The sequence below is a fragment of the Solanum lycopersicum genome, chromosome 2 (genome assembly GCF_036512215.1).
Source record: "Solanum lycopersicum chromosome 2, SLM_r2.1".
NCBI lineage: Eukaryota > Viridiplantae > Streptophyta > Magnoliopsida > Solanales > Solanaceae > Solanum > Solanum lycopersicum.
The window spans coordinates 64,349,793-64,356,553 of record NC_090801.1 but is presented as its reverse complement, the minus strand read 5'-3'; positions in this window follow the sequence as shown (position 1 = coordinate 64,356,553).

Sequence of the window (6,761 nt, the reverse complement as noted above, 5' to 3'; positions counted from 1 at the left end):
AGTTTGTATGCATTCAATATATCTTCTCTATACTTAGCTTGTTGAATTATATCGAGTATGTTATTATTTTGTTCGAAAGCTCATTACATCTAAAGTTAATAATGAATCAATTTCACGTTAATGCTTTTGAAATTTAAAAATAATTATTCTCTATGTTTCAATTTGTTTATCATACTTTCATTTTTAATCTATTTTAAAAAAGGATATATCTTTTCTGTTTTGACACAACTTTTTAATTTCAATTTGGTACATTAAGTTTACAAGATTTAAAGCCATTTTTAGCTTTTTTTCAGCTCGTATAAAGTTAAAGTTAGAAAATCAAATTAATAAAATAAAGTATAAAATGGACGAACCTTTTTGTTTTGCAGGCATGCTAAACATTTTCTTTACCTGTTTACAAATTTGAATTTGAATCGATCTAGAGATGTTTGTTTATATGTACTTCAGTACTTTGCAATGCTTGTCGCAGTTTTAATATAGTCATCACTATTCACTCAAAACAGCTTGCAGGTATATAATATGCACAAACTATACATAATTAGTGTATAAATTATGTATATTTAATTAGTGGATATAACTATTTTCGTCCTATGTCAAATATGTAACTTGTGTTTTTTTTAACCTATAAAAGTATCCAAATAGTGATGAATATCATAGACTTTAACAAGATTTCAAGTTCTTAAAAAAGAAAAGAAAATTTCAACAGCTGATGAAATCTTTCAGAAGAAAAATTAACCATGTGCTGTTAATTAAGACTCCTGGATAGAAACTTGACAAATAATATTTGACAAGTTGTAGTAGTGCGATAATATTGCTACATTTTCTTCACATTACCAATGTGTTTTTTTATTTATTTAAAAATTTCATAATGTATTCCATTTATATAAGGATAAAAAAACTATAACAGCATTCAGGTCCTTGGAAGTGGTGATTGATTCCGTCAAGTGGATGACAATTATCTATAATCCGTCAATATTTTTTTATATTATAATTTAACGAACTTTTCATCACTTCTCCTTCTTTCTTTAAAACGAACTGGATCCATTCAAACACGTTGGTCTTTCACTAATCATATATATATATCCAAATTGATTTGTTTTCAACAAAACTAAAGATATATATATATATATATATATATATATATATATATAGTTAAAAACTAAAATTTGTCATATATTAGTATAATATTCGTAGCATGCCTAATTTGAATTTGGAAGCTCTATAGTCACACTTTCATTATTAATATTGTTGTTGGCCAGATATAGTCAGATTTTCATTAAGCAGGAGAAGTCAAAACAAGGATTAATTCCTCAGATATGTATATATTATAAAGTAGTACTTAATTTCAACACCCTTAACAATAACATAGCGCACGCAAATTTTGACCAAGGAATTAATTAATTAAAGGAGTTACTTTAGTATCCCAACCTAACTACTATACTTTCTGTATAACAGAGTCCGAAATCTAAAAGATATAAAATATTAACAAAAATTTTAAAATAGTATATAAAATTTTATATTAACTAAAACGGTAAAATTGTTGTAACAACAGCGATCTACTCCACTGAAAAAAGCAAAATTGCTGCCTGCAGTGATTTTGCAAAATGTAATTTTTTTAAAAAAAAATTGAAATCGCTACCTAGATAGCAATTTTCAACTTTTTGTAAAAAAAAAAATTAAAAATCGCTGCCTAAGCAGCGATCAATTTTTTTTATTATTATTGTTTTTTTAAAAAAGTGGTTGTACTATTGTAAAGTATAGAATTAATTTGGAGGTGAAGATCAATATCATGAGCATGTTCTTATTGTGTATATGCAATGTAACAGAGCAGGATTTAGTAATGTTGGTTTGTTTCCTAATTTTATTTCTCACGTGATTATCGGAGATTCTATTATCACTGTAACAAAAATAATTATTAAATATTTAAAAAGGATTAGCGATTTAATTTTTATTTTATTTTTTTGTATGAAATTCTTCAAAATTATGCAAACGTCTCTTTTTCAAATTAAACCGTTAGTCTTAGTTTCACCTGGGGATAAAAGAATCACTCCGGCCACCACAGTTCTTATTGGTATTAATTAGGACACAATATGGAAAAGAGTTGAGTCCTAAATCAGTCGAAACATTTCTTATTTGTGATTTCATAAAGAGCATGCAAAAATGAAATGTGACAACTAATATAGAACAAACAAAATACAATAAGTAGTATATTTATGCCAAATGTATATCCAGGCAATTTCAGTGTAGAAATGATTTTGTATGTTCTTAACAGCTTTGCTAGAAGTATATACTTAGATCATCTCCGACCCTACTTTATTTTACTCTCCGTTCTCTATATTTGGAGAGTAAAATAGAGAATATTATCTCCAACTATTCTCTATTTTACTCTCTATTCTCCAATTATAGTAATAGTAGTTCTTCAAATTTGAAGAACTACTATTTCATACTCTCTATTTCACTTTTTGAATATTATATTATTGTTTTTACTTCTTTTTTTTGTAATTAACGTATTATTTTTTTATATAAAGCTATTAATTAAATCTCTAATATATGCAATTCTTTTTAAAATTAACATTACATTTTTAAAAATATTTTATTTTATGTATACTACTTTCATTTCGAATTAATAATATTTTTAATTTTCGTCACTTTGTGATACAATTTGATGTTATATTAATTTCCACTATGAAGAATTCATAAAATTAAAATAATAAGATAAAAATTTTAATTTAAAATTATAGTACATAAAATAATAATGTAAATACAAGATAACAATGGATACAATGCATAACATAATAATTTTAAAAAATTACAATAATAATTTAGTAATTCAGTAAGTCGTTTCTAGGTTTAACGATATTTGAAAAAGGAATTAATGTATGATTTTAAAAAGTTGTGATTGTGATTGTGGTTGTGCTTGTTGATTTTTTCTCAATTATTGTAGTTGTTCTTTAGAAATTTAGAATAATATATAATTTAATATTAAATTAAAAAATTCCACAAATTAAAATTTATATTACATGAAATTATATAGGATGATTATTCATAAAAAAAGAAAAAAACAGATTTAGATTATGAAATAAGAAAACAAAAAGGAAATAGAAATAATAATATAATATTGAGGAGACAGAGAAAAATTCCTTTTTAAAGAGCAAAATAGAGAATTGGGTTGGAGTTGGTTGTCTAAAAAATTAGAGAACTATATATTTGAAGAGAAAAATAGAGTGTAGGATTGGAGATACATGCTACGTCTGTCAAGTTAAATCGTAATCGAACCGACAAATCAAATCAAACCGGAAGAAAAAAACGACTTGTGGTTTGGTTTGATTAGTTTGGTGGTTGAAAAAAAAATGACCACTCTTATTTTAGTTTGATATCAGAAGAAAAAAGTAAAACCGAACCCAAATCAAATCGAGATATATTTATATTATAAAATTTAGTATTCATTTATAGATAAAATATATTATTTACATATAATCCACTTTGTTTATATATTTTTACTTAGTTTATAGTTGTCAATTTTATATATTTTATTTTAAATTTGGACTTGTAAAACTTTGTGTGTGTGTGTGTATATATATATATATATATATATTGTACCCTAGTGAATTTTACTGTTTTTTCAAAAAAATTATGTTCACTTAACTTTTCAAGTTTAATTTATCACACAGGTGAGTGAAAAAGTATTTGATTGCTTTTACAAATACCTTATAGTTGTAAAAACTCGAAAAAACTAAAAAAACTCAAAAAACTGACTAAAGCCAAAACTGAGAAAATCGACTTTATATGATTTGATTTGATTTTTAGATTTAATAAATAGACATTATTGGTTTAGATTTTTTTTTTTAATGAAAATCCAAATCGAACCGACCTATATAAACACCTACTTTGCAAATTCTTTTAAAATTTCATAAATATTACACATGTAACCTCTATGTGTTTGATATTGAGATATAAGTTTAATTAATTTAATCTATTTCTTTATATTATGCAGGAAAATTTAATTGTTGAATTTGAAATATAAAAAGGTTCATCTAAAACTTAATCAATTACGTTGTAAAGGTGGTACAATAATTTAATAAAAGATGTAATAAAAAAATACTCATACGGGCATGTACACGTACGTTCAATTACATACGTTGGCTTAGAGTAATTAAATAGTTAATCGGAATTGATTTATTTTCATCTAGAAGGAACATGTAATAATCATAGCATGCCTTGTTGGAATCAACAAAAATTAATTGTATTTCTTACAAGAAAGTCAATCAAACTCTGCTCAGCCATATATATATTCTTACAATCACAAGCGCACGCAACTTCAGATAAAGAAGAAGGGCCATATTGTACATGTGTTACTAAAAATACGTCAAATGTATATAGTTGCCTAACATAACTAAGTCTACTTATATAACATATCCTTTATTTTCTCTAATCTCTTAATTATTTCTTCGTTTTAAGCCTAGTTCAAGAAAATTTGGGAGCTGTGTTATTTTGGTGACGTGTAATTACTATTAATATTAATTTGAAGCCATGTTTAGAGCAAGTGTATGGTCTAGTGGCTAAAATTAAAACTACTAAAGCTAAGTTTGTAGTAATATAGGTATAACTATTGATCAATGTATTTTAGATTCTATTATATATACAGGAATGCTTAAGTTCTGATTTTGGAATACAAAAGGATTATCTAAATGTTAATTAGTCTCATTATAAAATGTGTTACTATTATTTGAATAAAAAAATAAAGAAATACTCATGATACTCAAATGATTGATTCACCAATAAAATGACCCTCATAAAATTAAATAACGGCGAATGACAGTTTTCTATAATGGCAGACAACAAACTTTTTATCAATATTTTTGTATTAGAGAGGAATACTCGTCCAAACATTTGTTGGTCTTTACTAGTCCAACTTTCAAATTTGTGTGACGCGATTTGATTTTGAGATTTAGATTTTAATAACAAATTTTAAAAACTAAAAAGAATTAAGTTTTTAAATAATATATTTAAAAAGCGTATAAAATGAAATTTGATTAATTTTTGATATTTCAATTGTGTCACATAAATTAGAATAAAAAAAATATTTATCCAAATTAATTATTTTCAATCAACGAAAAGAAAGATATTAAAATAAAAATAAAAATATTATAAATCACAATATTTAAAAAGAATATAAAAAGAAACTTGATTGATTTTCATATTTTAAATATGTCATATAAATTAGAATAGAAAAAATAATATTTATCCAAATTAATTATTTTAAATTAATTATTTTCAATCTACGAAAAGAAAGATACAAAAACTGAGATAAAAAAAAATTATATTTAACATCTTCTAACATATGTTTCCATAGTAATATTTATTCAAATTATTTGTTTTTTCTGCCATATATTATAGTGAACACTTAATTTTTACCAAAATATAAAGATTTCATAATAATTTTTTTAAAAAAAAAAGAAATTATATTTAAAACGGAAAATACCCAATTACCCCCTCAATCAATAACTTCAGGGGATAATACGACTTTAGTATAGTATAAGTGTGTCTCTGAGATTTCGAGCATAGGTTGTGTCTCTGAGATTTCGGACATAGGTTAAGGGGTATTGAGCATTCCTATTTAAAATAAATAAATTATGTAAATTACTTTAATAATAAAAAATTATGAATTTATGATATTTCTTTTAAATCTTCAACTTTAATTAGTTTAAAAATAATAAATATTCAAATTACCTCTCCTTATCCTAGTTATTCCCAACTTCCTAACTTATTTTACTAAAAAATCTCATCCCATTTTTTTTCTCTCTCTCCTTTTGGACGTTTCTTTTGAAACTTTTCACATTTTTTATTATTTTTTTATTTTGTTAATTTTCTATTATTATTATTTATTTATTTTATATCCTTATCTCAATCCAAATTCCCTCAACAGACTCTCAGTCAAAATTATTATAAAAAAACACGTTCAGTTGAATACAGAGAGATATACAAAGAGATGTAAAAATACAGAGAGGGGACAGATACAGAGAAATATAGAGATACACACAGAGATAAAGAGCAAACACAAAGAGAAGAAAAGTGAGTTATTCTTTTGAGAATTAGGTTAGAGTTAGAGATTTTGTCGTGGTTTTAAATTCGTAGCTCCAATCAATAGATCGTAGCAGTTGTTTTTCGTGATATCCATTTTCGCAGCGAGGTAACTCTAAATTCTCGCATTATTTAAATGTAATGTTATATGAAAATTTGAATCTAATAATATGAAGTTCTTTGAATTGTATGTTATTATTATGTAATATAAATCCGTGATGCATGTTATTATTATTTTTTTGATATGAAAACGGAACAAAAAGAAAATGTTTCTTGCTAACAAAAAAATAATATAAAATAAAAAGATGCATCATATATTTTTTTTGCATTGTTATTAGTGTCTGTTATTTTTTTAGATGCAATTTTTATTAAAATTTATTTTGTGATATTTAATAGCTAATGTTTCTTGGAGTCTAGTTTTCACTCAAGAATTTTTTTTGTAAAAAAATAATATTTGTAAATTTATAGAATTAGGAAATAAATTAAAGCTTAAGTGATTAGCAATTTGAAAAAGCTAAACAAAACATTTTCATATATTATTTCAATAAATAAGATGGTTTTCCTCTGGAATAAACGTAAGATGATCATCACTAATTCATATTATTGTGAAATATAATCAGAAGGATATATAATATTATTTAGAAAATATGGTAAAAAAAATTAGACAAATTATTGAAAAG